Source organism: Musa acuminata, chromosome BXJ3-8 (assembly GCF_036884655.1).
Source record: "Musa acuminata AAA Group cultivar baxijiao chromosome BXJ3-8, Cavendish_Baxijiao_AAA, whole genome shotgun sequence".
In the NCBI taxonomy this organism is placed as follows: domain Eukaryota; kingdom Viridiplantae; phylum Streptophyta; class Magnoliopsida; order Zingiberales; family Musaceae; genus Musa; species Musa acuminata.
Window position 1 is genome coordinate 49,607,584 of NC_088356.1, and position 17,525 is coordinate 49,625,108.

General features: G+C 36.2%; 2 pseudogenes; both read left to right on the top strand.

The window, feature by feature from the left end:
* The first annotated feature begins 1,362 nt into the window (after nt 1-1,362).
* LOC135645066 (zinc finger protein BRUTUS-like) lies at nt 1,363-7,213 on the top strand (annotated as a pseudogene).
* Nucleotides 7,214-9,471: 2,258 nt separating this feature from the next.
* LOC135645058 (zinc finger protein BRUTUS-like) lies at nt 9,472-17,320 on the top strand (annotated as a pseudogene).
* Nucleotides 17,321-17,525: the final 205 nt, after the last annotated feature.

Sequence of the window (17,525 nt, forward strand, 5' to 3'; positions counted from 1 at the left end):
TACTGCTGGAATTTTTTAATGAAATCCATATCTACAATAAAGCCTATATCTGATGCACTCAGTTTCATAAATTTTCACCTACCTAATTTTTCGTTTAAAAATTATGTAGTTTCTCTTTCTAATTGTTGTACCAATTAACTTTAACATGTTTCCTAGAAGTGTTCTTAAATCTAAGTGGTCTTCTAATCTGTTCTTTATTCCATGGAGCATGCAACGATAAAGATGCTATTCATTATTTCAAAGTGACAATTTAGCCCCAAAATATATTTGGTTCCGGTTCATGTTTCATGCATGATCATTCAAAATGTAGCTGGTAAGTTAAGGCATCCTCCTTTTCAGGATGAGGGCCATATGTGAAAAGGATGTGATAGTAAGCATGCCTAGGGCGTAATTCTTTCTAGTATCGTGCATAATAGCTATATTAGGACACAATTGAATAAAAATTTACAAGGGTACAAAATAGAAATTGGAAGAGTGCAAATATTTGCTAGAGCATGCTTGCTATACAGCATATAATTCCTTCAGCTTTCATTTCTTCTAATTGGAAATGGTTGTGCATTTGTTCAGGTGTACTTTGGCATGATTGATGCCTTGTTGGCTGCTGAAGAGCTTCCTGAAGAGTATCGGGATCGATGTCAGGTATCAAACAACTATCTTGAGATCCTACATGATACTGAACTAATTGCTATTTCGTAATACCCAGGACATACTATGTAACGACTGTGGCAAAAAGGGAACATCTCGCTTTCACTGGCTTTACCACAAATGTGCTTTTTGTGGTTCTTACGATACCAGGGTGATCAAGACCGACACAACCAGTTGCTTCACATAAGATTAGTGCAGGAATCCCCTTGTTTTTGTTAAATATTTTTTTTTTCTTCATTTGTGTAAATATACACATAGGAGCAACTTCTACATCAGTGCTGTAGCACTCATAGTCCATAGCCTATCCCATTTTTTCACAAATGCAGCAAGGGACAATTATTTGTATTTGAAAATACTTGTTTTGCCTACTCTGGTCTTTAGTCTTTGTACTAGTGAGGCCTCTCATTTCTTTTTGATCCTCTTAAAATGGAAGATGATGGATGTACCTCATTCCACAGTGGAAATTTTGATCAACAGGAGAGTTCAAATATCAATGGGTTTACTTAGACATAGTCGAAACGGATGTTGGTGTTTATCTCGTGACATTATGTTGTCATCGAAGCATATGTTCTCCATTCACTCTGTGCATACCAAAAGGGCACTCACTATTTAATGATACAACAAATTAGAGAGGAGAATACTAAAAATATATTAAGAGTTCTTCCCTACGATGAATTACCAGCCATGCATTGTTATTTGTTTGAAACATGTAGGTCATATTTACTTGGATTGAAGACAAAAGCATGGCTGACATGGGAAAAAGTCATGTTGATGATTCTCTATCACAGAGTTCTACACCTTGCAGGTCCATTGATGACACTGAGAAGTATGCCTGTCTTTCTGATCTTTCCAGGACTGGGAAGAGAAAACATAACGAACCAGACAGCAAAGCTATTGATCTTGGGTTGTACCCGATAGATGAAATATTGCATTGGCATAATGCTATTAGAAAAGAATTAAATGAAATAGCAGAATGTGCAAGGAAAATACAGCTTTCTGGAGATTTATCTGATTTGTCTGTCTTCAACACAAGGCTTCAATTTATTGCTGATGTGTGCATCTTTCATAGGTAAGGGACTTTGTTATTTTTTATTGAATAGAAGCAGATAAAGTTTATACGAATTCTGGTTAAGAGCTCTCTTGGATTTTACATTCTTTGCATGACCTTTTTTTTGTTATTATATGAAGCTCATAACCAATTAACCATTCTGAGAGAAGTGGACCATGATGTATAGAAAATTTGAACTTACTATATGACTATACGTCTCATATAACAAGTTTGGCCAGTGCCCTTACACTAAGAAGCACAGGGACTGCATTTGAGATAATGAAGTACAACATGAAATAGCAGTGATTTAAGCAATCTTTACACATTCACCATTATTCTTGGACTTAGTGCTTGAACTCATCTATTGACAAATAGCATTTTCTGCACATGCAGTTATGCTGAAGACCAAGTAATATTTCCAGCAGTATCAGATGGAATGGAATTCCTTTTGCTGGACCATGCAAATGAAAAAATTCAGTTTAACAAGTTTAGGTGCTTAATTGAAGAAATCCAGAGTGCAGAGGCCAATTCTACTTCTGTAGAATTCTATTCTGAGTTTTGTTCGCATGCTGATCAAATAATGGATACTATTCAGAAGCATTTCCATAGTGAGGAAGCTGAGGTACGCTGATACGGACAACATTAACTTTATTGTTTTCTTTTGAGTATCTGAAAATACATTTGTACTTCTCTTTTTTTAGGTTCTTCCTCTTGCCAGGATGCATTTTTCTTCTGAGAAACAGTGTAAGCTTCTTTTCAGAAGTCTGTGTGTTATGCCCTTGAAACTGTTAGAGCGTGTTTTACCATGGTTTGTTGCAAACTTAAGTGATAAGGAGGCAAGTCAGTTTCTCCAGAATATGCATCTAGCTGGTCAGTTCTCTTGTGTATCTTTACTCTTCACTTTTGCCACATCATTTTACCAATTTTTTAAAAGTAGCTAAGATTGATGTTTCATGGCACAGCCTCATCATCTGAAGATGCACTGGTCACCCTTTTTTCCGGTTGGGCGTGCAAGGGTAGGAGCGAGGATATTACTAGTTCTGGCAAGTTCATATGCTTGACTTCAAAAGCAATCTGTTGCTTCCCTTTAGAAGACAGTACTGAGTCGGAAGAAGATTGCAGACATAATTTCTGTTCATGTTCTTGTCTACTTGGGTGTGAGAAAGGCTTGACAATTCTGAAATCTGAGAACAATGCTAGGCCTATTAAACGAGGCAACTTTTCAGGATTATATGGAAATTCTGGTGAAATCAACACTTCAGAAAGTAATGAAATCTATAGTGTGTCATGTAGCCAAAAGTCATGCTGTGTACCGGCGCTGGGAGTTGCTAGCGCCAACACTGGAATAAGTTCACCTGATGCTTCAAAGTCTCTGCTTTTTTCATCTTACAATTCTTCTGTCCCTTACTTTAAGTCCAGTCTCTTTGTTCCAGAGATGGAATTGAATTTATGTAGTATAGAGAACACTTTGAGGCCAATTGACAACATATTTAAATTTCATAAGGCGATTAGCAAAGATGTGAAGTATTTGGATGATGAATCCGGAAACCTTATACCTTATGTTGATACTGTTCTTCGGCAGTTCAGTGGAAGATTTCGCTTGTTATGGGGTCTATACAGAGCTCATAGTAATGCTGAGGATGATATTGTTTTCCCAGCTTTAGAATCAAGAGAAACACTTCATAATGTGAGTCATTCATACACCCTTGACCACAAGCAGGAAGAAAAGCTATTTAGAGATATTTCTGTAGTGCTTTTAGAGCTCTCACAACTGCATGATGGCTTGGGAATGAACATCAGTAAAGATGCTGCAAGGGGAAGCAATTCTGATTCTCATGTAGTTGATCAGACTAGAAAACATAATGAGCTTGTCACTAAGCTTCAAGGAATGTGCAAATCTCTACGAGTTACTCTTGATAATCATATCTTCAGAGAAGAGCTTGAATTATGGCCATTATTTGACAAGCATTTTTCAGTGGATGAGCAAGATAAGATTGTTGGACGAATAATAGGAACAACAGGTGCAGAGGTCCTCCAATCGATGCTACCATGGGTAACTTCTGCTCTTAGTCAAGAGGAACAGAATAAGATGATGGATACATGGAGACAGGCAACCAAAAACACCATGTTTAATGAGTGGCTAAATGAGTGGTGGAAGGATACTCCCTCATTGTCTACAGATGCAACAGAGAGTTCTGGTCTTCCAAAAGGTCTGTAATCTAATCAAGTCTTTTACTGTTTGTACTTTATAGTTAAAATAACTCTCAGTGTTGTGGAAATTATAATTCTTTGCTGACTTTTTTTTACTACAAATGACTTATCAAATTGTTGCATCCATAGAGGCTGATCACCAAGAAAGTCTCGAGCAAAGTGACCAGATGTTCAAGCCTGGTTGGAATAATATATTTAGGATGAATCAGAATGAGCTCGAATCAGAGATAAGGAAGGTTTCACGAGATCCAACAATTGATCCACGAAGAAAGGCATATCTTATACAAAACTTAATGACAAGGTTTGTGTTATTTAATCTTCTGTATGTGCTAATGTGACATTTAAGTAAGTAATTTAGATGGACATTGCAGTCGCTGGATAGCTGCTCAGCAGAAATTACCTCAGGCTAGAACTGAGGAAGCTACAGAAGGAGAAGACATACCTGGATGCTCTCCATCCTTTCGAGATCCGGAGAAACAAATATTTGGCTGTGAGCATTCAGGAGGAACTGCAAACTTGTTGCTGCATGTTGTAACAAATTGTTCACATGCAGATTTTGCCATGACAAAGTCAGTGATCATTCAATGGACAGGTATCATCCTTGATGCTGCTGATTTTTTTCCTCATGTAAAATGTCGCAGCACTGTGCTTGGCTGTAGTTCCATTATTAGTAACTTGTTTTATTTTCTTGTATAAATTTGTATAACTAAGTTGATGTACTAAAAGGTTTAAATGCAAGTGATTTTATGAAATATTTCATTTAATGGAAAAAATCAATATTTTAAGTGAGATTAAATTCTTGGGACTCCCTAAAGGAACCTAGCTTGTGCATGGCCTAAATATTACCAGGATCTAATGGATTAATTGCAAAAACTAAAGTAATGAAGGCAACCTGCTGTACATTGTCATTTGGGTAGAAGTTTAAGTTGCATTCATGTGAACACTAAGTAGTATGACCATATTGTGTTGGTGACCGTTGACTTACATAATTGAATCAATTCACCCAGTGATGCAACTGCATGCCTTGTCTAGGCTGTGTTTATATGTGAAATTTGCTAGTTGCCTGCCAGAGCCTTTTTTGTGTTGAACTTGCTGCATATCAGTGTATGTCATGCAATTTGGTGTGTATCCACCTGTATGGGATGGTATATATTATGGTGCAAACCGTGCAATCAATATTCTGCATAATAGTATGTTCTACTTTTAAAATGTACTCGGTTGGTAGTTGGTGCTATCTTATTGGTTTTCCACTTCATCTTTTCTTATGATGCTGGTTAGAATTGGATTGTATACGGATTGAAAGTATTGTTCTGTCCTGTGTTGAATATTCTCTTCTTTGGCTGTTGAGCTTGCTCCAATCACTTATGGGCAATAATATTTTTTCTTCATAAAAGGATGCCTTACATCATACGGAATAATGAACCTTGCTCATTAACCTAAACATCTTGGAGTCATGCCCAATGTGGGATCTTTAAGGTCCTCATTGTGACACAATAAGTCATATTACTACGGAGTATATTTTGTTATTGCATTGGTGGATAGAACCCTTTGCTTTAGGGTGCTCCAAACATATCGCAACTTGTAAAAGTTTTCTCAGGTTTAAGTTCTTGCGCATGCAGCTTGCATACAGGAATTTCAGATATGCTATATATATATATATATATATATATACACACATACAGCATGTATGTATGTATGTATGTATGTGTATTAGTTGGACTTGTTGGTGTAAGAATTTTATTTGGCATTCAAATGGTGAAACTAACCTCCTCTACTGGACAATGTTGGCAGTTTTGGGTCCCTTGGCTAGGACAATATTGTGGTGCCAACCATTCTTTCTTGTCCTTTGCAGAAAAGCAACAAGTGAAATGATGTGTATGCGTTGTTTGAAGGTTCAACCAGTTGGTCCAACTTGCAGGACACCTTCCTGTGCTGGATTCTGGATGGCGAAGTATTATTGCAATATCTGCAAGTTTTTTGATGATGAAAGGTTGATGACTCAATATTGCATTTCTAATAACATTTTGGCATTAGGAAAAATAAATGTTCCTTTTTTTTTGCTTTACTTTTCTTTTATGGAACTTCCCTATTTTACTTATACCTGGTGTTAAAGAACCATTTATTTATCTTTTTCATGTTTATCTTGAGCATCTAGACATTTATTTGTGCATAAATATAGATTATTTTAAGGGAAATGTATTCTTTTAAACAGAATTCTTAAACCTCTGCATATAAACATTTTTCTATATAGTTTAAACTTCCTTATAGACAATAATAATTGTGTCCTATGCACAACAACAGTCATCGTTCAATTCTTGAGAATCAATTATATGAACTACTGAAACTAGTAAGTGAAGATCTCGATTTATTGTTGTAGGTGCCCAATTTTTTAGTCAAATGAAGTAAGTGTTAAGGTATGAAAGAAAACCCCACATTGTGGTTTTGACTTCTCTTTGGAATTGACTATCAGGAAAATCAACTGTTGTGTTTTGTACAACCTCTAGTTTCCTATAGGTGTCATTTCTGGGTCTCAAGCTGAAACAGTTTAGTTAGTTAATTATTTGTTTCCAGTTATTCAAGACTCAAAGGGAACTCCTCGGTGTTCTCGGCTCTTGTTTTGTCAAAATCCTTAGCTGTTTAGTCAAAATCCTTAGCAAATTATAGTTGTTCCTGATCATTGAGCTTGAGGTTTCATGCACAACTATGATTCTTAGATTGCCTGTGTAATGATAAAATATCCTTTGTAGAGGTTATCAAGTGATATTTGCAAGAACAAACCCTTACAGATATGATCTTGCATTCAGTAATGTCTTCACAGTTCTCTATGTGAAAGTCTCAGCATCACATGTCACCTACTAACATAGATCATTAGTAATTAGCATAATGTGTTGTTTCAGCCAAAAATTAATAAAACTAAGATAAACTTTAATCAAATCGATAAATGATATGAAAAGACTTAGAGTCCTCTAACAAACAAATCTACATGTTTCAAGTAGCTAATCCTGTAATTTTTATTTTTTCAGAAATGTGTACCACTGCCCATTTTGCAACTTATGTCGTGTTGGAAAAGGACTTGGCATAGACTTCTTTCATTGCATGACATGCAATTGTTGCTTGGGTATGAAATTGAAGGAGCACAAGTGCCGAGAGAAAGGTCTAGAGACAAACTGTCCGATTTGTTGTGATTTTCTGTTTACATCAAGTGCAGCTGTAAGAGCTCTGCGCAGTGGACATTTCATGCATTCTGCATGCTTCCAAGTATGCCCTTATTCCTGTCAAGTATCTTTTGTTTTTCTTTGAGGCTTTATTTGTTAGCTGTTTAAGTTGTCCTGCATGTCTTTTATTCAGGAAGTTGGTTGATAATTAGCTAACTTTTTTGTTTCTGCCTGGGCGTACACTTGCAGTCATTACACCTGCCCAATTTGTAGCAAATCCTTGGGAGACATGGCCGTAAGTTATCAGTATTTCTTCCAAGATTAAGCATTTTTTTATATTTTTGTAAGCATAGGTAGCTTCGAAGGATTCATTTTATATGTTGATTATTTGCAAGAAAGAAAGGAATGATTTTGCATCCACTCAAACAGATGAAATGACAAATCCCATAGCCAAATAGGTGATAAGATTATGACCTATCCTTTCTTCATTCTTTCCTTGTGTTAAACCTTAAAAATCTCCATGTTATGTCTTTACATGGTCATTTAATCCCTTTAAACATACTAGTATTTCTAAAATGGTCGCATCTTAACTCATTCAGAATTCTTATTTGATTTGATCATCTGATTCAATTTAAGGATCTCCATAAAAGTTGTCAATTTCTCTAGTATTCTATAACTGACTATTTTAGTCCCTTGTCTGAAACTGATTCTGCTTCAGATTAGACACAAATTTCTGAACCCTTACTTTTTGGGATCACCAAGTTCAATCACTGATCCTGAGTTGATTATAGCAGCCTGAGCAATGACCAGCCTTTCAAACTAATTTTGGTCAGTGTCGGTTGATCCCAGATTGATTTCCAGCCAATCCCGTTGATCCCAACTCATCTTGGTCTCATCATGCAGATTGTGACTGATTTTTGTCAGATCTTCTTGTTTCAAAGAAACCATTAAACTATTGGGTTTGTTAGTCTGGCTGCAGAACCTATCCTCACCCTGAGCTGCCAAACCTATCCATGTCCTAAATCTTATGATTAATCTTGAACCCGATCGGAATCTTATAGATACTGCTGGAATTTTTTAATAAAATCCATATCTACAATAAAGCCTATATCTGATGCACTCAGTTTCATAAATTTTCACCTACCTAATTTTTCGTTTAAAAATTATGTAGTTCCTCTTTCTAATTGTTGTACCAATTAACTTTAACATGTTTCCTAGAAGTGTTCTTATATCTAAGTGGTCTTCTAATCTGTTCTTTATTCCATGGAGCATGCAACGATAAAGATGCTATTCATTATTTCAAAGTGACAATTTAGCCCCAAAATATATTTGGTTCCGGTTCATGTTTCATGCATGATCATTCAAAATGTAGCGGGTAAGTTAAGGCATCCTCCTTTTCAGGATGAGGGCCATATGTGAAAAGGATGTGATAGTAAGCATGCCTAGGGCGCAATTCTTTCTAGTATCATGCATAATAGCTATATTAGAACACAATTGAACAAAAATTTACAAGGGTACAAAATGGAAATTGAAAGAGTGCAAATATTTGCTAGAGCATGCTTGCTATACAGCATATAATTCCTTCAGCTTTCATTTCTTCTAATTGGAAATGGTTGTGCATTTGTTCAGGTGTACTTTGGCATGATTGATGCCTTGTTGGCTGCTGAAGAGTATCGGGATCGATGTCAGGTATCAAACAACTATCTTGAGATCCTACATGATACTGAACTAATTGTTATTTCGTAATACCCAGGACATACTATGTAACGACTGTGGCAAAAAGGGAACATCTCGCTTTCACTGGCTTTAACACAAATGTGCTTTTTGTGGTTCTTACAATACCAGGGTGATCAAGACCGACACAACCAGTTGCTTCACATAAGATTAGTGCAGGAATCCCCTTGTTTTTGTTAAATATTTTTTTTTTCTTCATTTGTGTAAATATACACGTAGGAGCAACTTCTAGATCAGTGCTGTAGCACTCATAGTACATAGCCTATCCCATTTTTTCACAAATGCAGCAAGGGACAATTATTTGTATTTGAAAATACTTGTTTTGCCTACTCTGGTCTTTAGTCTTTGTACTAGTGAGGCCTCTCATTTCTTTTTGATCCTCTTAAAATGGAAGATGATGGATGTACCTCATTCCACAGTGGAAATTTTGATCAACAGGAGAGTTCAAATATCAATGGGTTTACTTAGACATAGTCGAAACGGATGTTGGTGTTTATCTCGTGACATTATGTTGTCATCGAAGCATATGTTCTCCATTCACTCTGTGCATACCAAAAGGGCACTCACTATTTAATGATACAACAAATTAGAGAGGAGAATACTAAAAATATATTAAGAGTTCTTCCCTACGATGAATTACCAGCCATGCATTGTTATTTGTTTGAAACATGTAGGTCATATTTACTTGGATTGAAGACAAAAGCATGGCTGACATGGGAAAAAGTCATGTTGATGATTCTCTATCACAGAGTTCTACACCTTGCAGGTCCATTGATGACACTGAGAAGTATGCCTGTCTTTCTGATCTTTCCAGGACTGGGAAGAGAAAACATAACGAACCAGACAGCAAAGCTATTGATCTTGGGTTGTACCCGATAGATGAAATATTGCATTGGCATAATGCTATTAGAAAAGAATTAAATGAAATAGCAGAATGTGCAAGGAAAATACAGCTTTCTGGAGATTTATCTGATTTGTCTGTCTTCAACACAAGGCTTCAATTTATTGCTGATGTGTGCATCTTTCATAGGTAAGGGACTTTGTTATTTTTTATTGAATAGAAGCAGATAAAGTTTATACGAATTCTGGTTAAGAGCTCTCTTGGATTTTACATTCTTTGCATGACCTTTTTTTTGTTATTATATGAAGCTCATAACCAATTAACCATTCTGAGAGAAGTGGACCATGATGTATAGAAAATTTGAACTTACTATATGACTATACGTCTCATATAACAAGTTTGGCCAGTGCCCTTACACTAAGAAGCACAGGGACTGCATTTGAGATAATGAAGTACAACATGAAATAGCAGTGATTTAAGCAATCTTTACACATTCACCATTATTCTTGGACTTAGTGCTTGAACTCATCTATTGACAAATAGCATTTTCTGCACATGCAGTTATGCTGAAGACCAAGTAATATTTCCAGCAGTATCAGATGGAATGGAATTCCTTTTGCTGGACCATGCAAATGAAAAAATTCAGTTTAACAAGTTTAGGTGCTTAATTGAAGAAATCCAGAGTGCAGAGGCCAATTCTACTTCTGTAGAATTCTATTCTGAGTTTTGTTCGCATGCTGATCAAATAATGGATACTATTCAGAAGCATTTCCATAGTGAGGAAGCTGAGGTACGCTGATACGGACAACATTAACTTTATTGTTTTCTTTTGAGTATCTGAAAATACATTTGTACTTCTCTTTTTTTAGGTTCTTCCTCTTGCCAGGATGCATTTTTCTTCTGAGAAACAGTGTAAGCTTCTTTTCAGAAGTCTGTGTGTTATGCCCTTGAAACTGTTAGAGCGTGTTTTACCATGGTTTGTTGCAAACTTAAGTGATAAGGAGGCAAGTCAGTTTCTCCAGAATATGCATCTAGCTGGTCAGTTCTCTTGTGTATCTTTACTCTTCACTTTTGCCACATCATTTTACCAATTTTTTAAAAGTAGCTAAGATTGATGTTTCATGGCACAGCCTCATCATCTGAAGATGCACTGGTCACCCTTTTTTCCGGTTGGGCGTGCAAGGGTAGGAGCGAGGATATTACTAGTTCTGGCAAGTTCATATGCTTGACTTCAAAAGCAATCTGTTGCTTCCCTTTAGAAGACAGTACTGAGTCGGAAGAAGATTGCAGACATAATTTCTGTTCATGTTCTTGTCTACTTGGGTGTGAGAAAGGCTTGACAATTCTGAAATCTGAGAACAATGCTAGGCCTATTAAACGAGGCAACTTTTCAGGATTATATGGAAATTCTGGTGAAATCAACACTTCAGAAAGTAATGAAATCTATAGTGTGTCATGTAGCCAAAAGTCATGCTGTGTACCGGCGCTGGGAGTTGCTAGCGCCAACACTGGAATAAGTTCACCTGATGCTTCAAAGTCTCTGCTTTTTTCATCTTACAATTCTTCTGTCCCTTACTTTTAAGTCCAGTCTCTTTGTTCCAGAGATGGAATTGAATTTATGTAGTATAGAGAACACTTTGAGGCCAATTGACAACATATTTAAATTTCATAAGGCGATTAGCAAAGATGTGAAGTATTTGGATGATGAATCCGGAAACCTTATACCTTATGTTGATACTGTTCTTCGGCAGTTCAGTGGAAGATTTCGCTTGTTATGGGGTCTATACAGAGCTCATAGTAATGCTGAGGATGATATTGTTTTCCCAGCTTTAGAATCAAGAGAAACACTTCATAATGTGAGTCATTCATACACCCTTGACCACAAGCAGGAAGAAAAGCTATTTAGAGATATTTCTGTAGTGCTTTTAGAGCTCTCACAACTGCATGATGGCTTGGGAATGAACATCAGTAAAGATGCTGCAAGGGGAAGCAATTCTGATTCTCATGTAGTTGATCAGACTAGAAAACATAATGAGCTTGTCACTAAGCTTCAAGGAATGTGCAAATCTCTACGAGTTACTCTTGATAATCATATCTTCAGAGAAGAGCTTGAATTATGGCCATTATTTGACAAGCATTTTTCAGTGGATGAGCAAGATAAGATTGTTGGACGAATAATAGGAACAACAGGTGCAGAGGTCCTCCAATCGATGCTACCATGGGTAACTTCTGCTCTTAGTCAAGAGGAACAGAATAAGATGATGGATACATGGAGACAGGCAACCAAAAACACCATGTTTAATGAGTGGCTAAATGAGTGGTGGAAGGATACTCCCTCATTGTCTACAGATGCAACAGAGAGTTCTGGTCTTCCAAAAGGTCTGTAATCTAATCAAGTCTTTTACTGTTTGTACTTTATAGTTAAAATAACTCTCAGTGTTGTGGAAATTATAATTCTTTGCTGACTTTTTTTTACTACAAATGACTTATCAAATTGTTGCATCCATAGAGGCTGATCACCAAGAAAGTCTCGAGCAAAGTGACCAGATGTTCAAGCCTGGTTGGAATAATATATTTAGGATGAATCAGAATGAGCTCGAATCAGAGATAAGGAAGGTTTCACGAGATCCAACAATTGATCCACGAAGAAAGGCATATCTTATACAAAACTTAATGACAAGGTTTGTGTTATTTAATCTTCTGTATGTGCTAATGTGACATTTAAGTAAGTAATTTAGATGGACATTGCAGTCGCTGGATAGCTGCTCAGCAGAAATTACCTCAGGCTAGAACTGAGGAAGCTACAGAAGGAGAAGACATACCTGGATGCTCTCCATCCTTTCGAGATCCGGAGAAACAAATATTTGGCTGTGAGCATTCAGGAGGAACTGCAAACTTGTTGCTGCATGTTGTAACAAATTGTTCACATGCAGATTTTGCCATGACAAAGTCAGTGATCATTCAATGGACAGGTATCATCCTTGATGCTGCTGATTTTTTTCCTCATGTAAAATGTCGCAGCACTGTGCTTGGCTGTAGTTCCATTATTAGTAACTTGTTTTATTTTCTTGTATAAATTTGTATAACTAAGTTGATGTACTAAAAGGTTTAAATGCAAGTGATTTTATGAAATATTTCATTTAATGGAAAAAATCAATATTTTAAGTGAGATTAAATTCTTGGGACTCCCTAAAGGAACCTAGCTTGTGCATGGCCTAAATATTACCAGGATCTAATGGATTAATTGCAAAAACTAAAGTAATGAAGGCAACCTGCTGTACATTGTCATTTGGGTAGAAGTTTAAGTTGCATTCATGTGAACACTAAGTAGTATGACCATATTGTGTTGGTGACCGTTGACTTACATAATTGAATCAATTCACCCAGTGATGCAACTGCATGCCTTGTCTAGGCTGTGTTTATATGTGAAATTTGCTAGTTGCCTGCCAGAGCCTTTTTTGTGTTGAACTTGCTGCATATCAGTGTATGTCATGCAATTTGGTGTGTATCCACCTGTATGGGATGGTATATATTATGGTGCAAACCGTGCAATCAATATTCTGCATAATAGTATGTTCTACTTTTAAAATGTACTCGGTTGGTAGTTGGTGCTATCTTATTGGTTTTCCACTTCATCTTTTCTTATGATGCTGGTTAGAATTGGATTGTATACGGATTGAAAGTATTGTTCTGTCCTGTGTTGAATATTCTCTTCTTTGGCTGTTGAGCTTGCTCCAATCACTTATGGGCAATAATATTTTTTCTTCATAAAAGGATGCCTTACATCATACGGAATGAACCTTGCTCATTAACCTAAACATCTTGGAGTCATGCCCAATGTGGGATCTTTAAGGTCCTCATTGTGACACAATAAGTCATATTACTACGGAGTATATTTTGTTATTGCATTGGTGGATAGAACCCTTTGCTTTAGGGTGCTCCAAACATATCGCAACTTGTAAAAGTTTTCTCAGGTTTAAGTTCTTGCGCATGCAGCTTGCATACAGGAATTTCAGATATGCTATATATATATATATATATATATATATATATATATATATATACACGCATGTATGTATGTATGTATGTATGTGTATTAGTTGGACTTGTTGGTGTAAGAATTTTATTTGGCATTCAAATGGTGAAACTAACCTCCTCTACTGGACAATGTTGGCAGTTTTGGGTCCCTTGGCTAGGACAATATTGTGGTGCCAACCATTCTTTCTTGTCCTTTGCAGAAAAGCAACAAGTGAAATGATGTGTATGCGTTGTTTGAAGGTTCAACCAGTTGGTCCAACTTGCAGGACACCTTCCTGTGCTGGATTCTGGATGGCGAAGTATTATTGCAATATCTGCAAGTTTTTTGATGATGAAAGGTTGATGACTCAATATTGCATTTCTAATAACATTTTGGCATTAGGAAAAATAAATGTTCCTTTTTTTGTGCTTTACTTTTCTTTTATGGAACTTCCCTATTTTACTTATACCTGGTGTTAAAGAACCATTTATTTATCTTTTTCATGTTTATCTTGAGCATCTAGACATTTATTTGTGCATAAATATAGATTGTTTTAAGGGAAATGTATTCTTTTAAACAGAATTCTTAAACCTCTGCATATAAACATTTTTCTATATAGTTTAAACTTCCTTATAGACAATAATAATTGTGTCCTATGCACAACAACAGTCATCGTTCAATTCTTGAGAATCAATTATATGAACTACTGAAACTAGTAAGTGAAGATCTCGATTTATTGTTGTAGGTGCCCAATTTTTTAGTCAAATGAAGTAAGTGTTAAGGTATGAAAGAAAACCCCACATTGTGGTTTTGACTTCTCTTTGGAATTGACTATCAGGAAAATCAACTGTTGTGTTTTGTACAACCTCTAGTTTCCTATAGGTGTCATTTCTGGGTCTCAAGCTGAAACAGTTTAGTTAGTTAATTATTTGTTTCCAGTTATTCAAGACTCAAAGGGAACTCCTCGGTGTTCTCGGCTCTTGTTTTGTCAAAATCCTTAGCTGTTTAGTCAAAATCCTTAGCAAATTATAGTTGTTCCTGATCATTGAGCTTGAGGTTTCATGCACAACTATGATTCTTAGATTGCCTGTGTAATGATAAAATATCCTTTGTAGAGGTTATCAAGTGATATTTGCAAGAACAAACCCTTACAGATATGATCTTGCATTCAGTAATGTCTTCACAGTTCTCTATGTGAAAGTCTCAGCATCACATGTCACCTACTAACATAGATCATTAGTAATTAGCATAATGTGTTGTTTCAGCCAAAAATTAATAAAACTAAGATAAACTTTAATCAAATCGATAAATGATATGAAAAGACTTAGAGTCCTCTAACAAACAAATCTACATGTTTCAAGTAGCTAATCCTGTAATTTTTATTTTTTCAGAAATGTGTACCACTGCCCATTTTGCAACTTATGTCGTGTTGGAAAAGGACTTGGCATAGACTTCTTTCATTGCATGACATGCAATTGTTGCTTGGGTATGAAATTGAAGGAGCACAAGTGCCGAGAGAAAGGTCTAGAGACAAACTGTCCGATTTGTTGTGATTTTCTGTTTACATCAAGTGCAGCTGTAAGAGCTCTGCGCAGTGGACATTTCATGCATTCTGCATGCTTCCAAGTATGCCCTTATTCCTGTCAAGTATCTTTTGTTTTTCTTTGAGGCTTTATTTGTTAGCTGTTTAAGTTGTCCTGCATGTCTTTTATTCAGGAAGTTGGTTGATAATTAGCTAACTTTTTTGTTTCTGCCTAGGCGTACACTTGCAGTCATTACACCTGCCCAATTTGTAGCAAATCCTTGGGAGACATGGCCGTAAGTTATCAGTATTTCTTCCAAGATTAAGCATTTTTTTATATTTTTGTAAGCATAGGTAGCTTCGAAGGATTCATTGTATATGTTGATTATTTGCAAGAAAGAAAGGAATGATTTTGCATCCACTCAAACAGATGAAATGACAAATCCCATAGGCAAATAGGTGATAAGATTATGACCTATCCTTTCTTCATTCTTTCCTTGTGTTAAACCTTAAAAATCTCCATGTTATGTCTCTACATGGTCATTTAATCCCTTTAAACATGCTAGTATTTCTAAAATGATCGCATCTTAACTCATTCAGAATTCTTATTTGATTTGATCATCTGATTCAATTTAAGGATCTCCATAAAAGTTATCAATTTCTCTAGTATTCTATAACTGACTATTTTAGTCCCTTGTCTGAAACTGATTCTGCTTCAGATTAGACACAAATTTCTGAACCCTTACTTTTTGGGATCACCAAGTTCAATCACTGATCCTGAGTTGATTATAGCAGCCTGAGCAATGACCAGCCTTTCAAACTAATTTTGGTCAGTGTCGGTTGATCCCAGATTGATTTCCAGCCAATCCCGTTGATCCCAACTCATCTTGGTCTCATCATGCAGATTGTGACTGATTTTTGTCAGATCTTCTTGTTTCAAAGAAACCATTAAACTATTGGGTTTGTTAGTCTGGCTGCAGAACCTATCCTCACCCTGAGCTGCCAAACCTATCCATGTCCTAAATCTTATGATCAATCTTGAACCCGATCGGAATCTTATAGATACTGCTGGAATTTTTTAATGAAATCCATATCTACAATAAAGCCTATATCTGATGCACTCAGTTTCATAAATTTTCACCTACCTAATTTTTCGTTTAAAAATTATGTAGTTCCTCTTTCTAATTGTTGTACCAATTAACTTTAACATGTTTCCTAGAAGTGTTCTTATATCTAAGTGGTCTTCTAATCTGTTCTTTATTCCATGGAGCATGCAACGATAAAGATGCTATTCATTATTTCAAAGTGACAATTTAGCCCCAAAATATATTTGGTTCCGGTTCATGTTTCATGCATGATCATTCAAAATGTAGCGGGTAAGTTAAGGCATCCTCCTTTTCAGGATGAGGGCCATATGTGAAAAGGATGTGATAGTAAGCATGCCTAGGGCGCAATTCTTTCTAGTATCATGCATAATAGCTATATTAGAACACAATGGAACAAAAATTTACAAGGGTACAAAATGGAAATTGAAAGAGTGCAAATATTTGCTAGAGCATGCTTGCTATACAGCATATAATTCCTTCAGCTTTCATTTCTTCTAATTGGAAATGGTTGTGCATTTGTTTAGGTGTACTTTGGCATGATTGATGCCTTGTTGGCTGCTGAAGAGTATCGGGATCGATGTCAGGTATCAAACAACTATCTTGAGATCCTACATGATACTGAACCAATTGTTATTTCGTAATACCCAGGACATACTATGTAACGACTGTGGCAAAAAGGGAACATCTCGCTTTCACTGGCTTTACCACAAATGTGCTTTTTGTGGTTCTTACAATACCAGGGTGATCAAGACCGACACAACCAGTTGCTTCACATAAGATTAGTGCAGGAATCCCCTTGTTTTTGTTAAATATTTTTTTTTTCTTCATTTGTGTAAATATACACGTAGGAGCAACTTCTACATCAGTGCTGTAGCACTCATAGTCCATAGCCTATCCCATTTTTTCACAAATGCAGCAAGGGACAATTATTTGTATTTGAAAATACTTGTTTTGCCTACTCTGGTCTTTAGTCTTTGTACTAGTGAGGCCTCTCATTTCTTTTTGATCCTCTTAAAATGGAAGATGATGGATGTACCTCATTCCACAGTGGAAATTTTGATCAACAGGAGAGTTCAAATATCAATGGGTTTACTTAGACATAGTCGAAACGGATGTTGGTGTTTATCTCGTGACATTATGTTGTCATCGAAGCATATGTTCTCCATTCACTCTGTGCATACCAAAAGGGCACTCACTATTTAATGATACAACAAATTAGAGAGGAGAATACTAAAAATATATTAA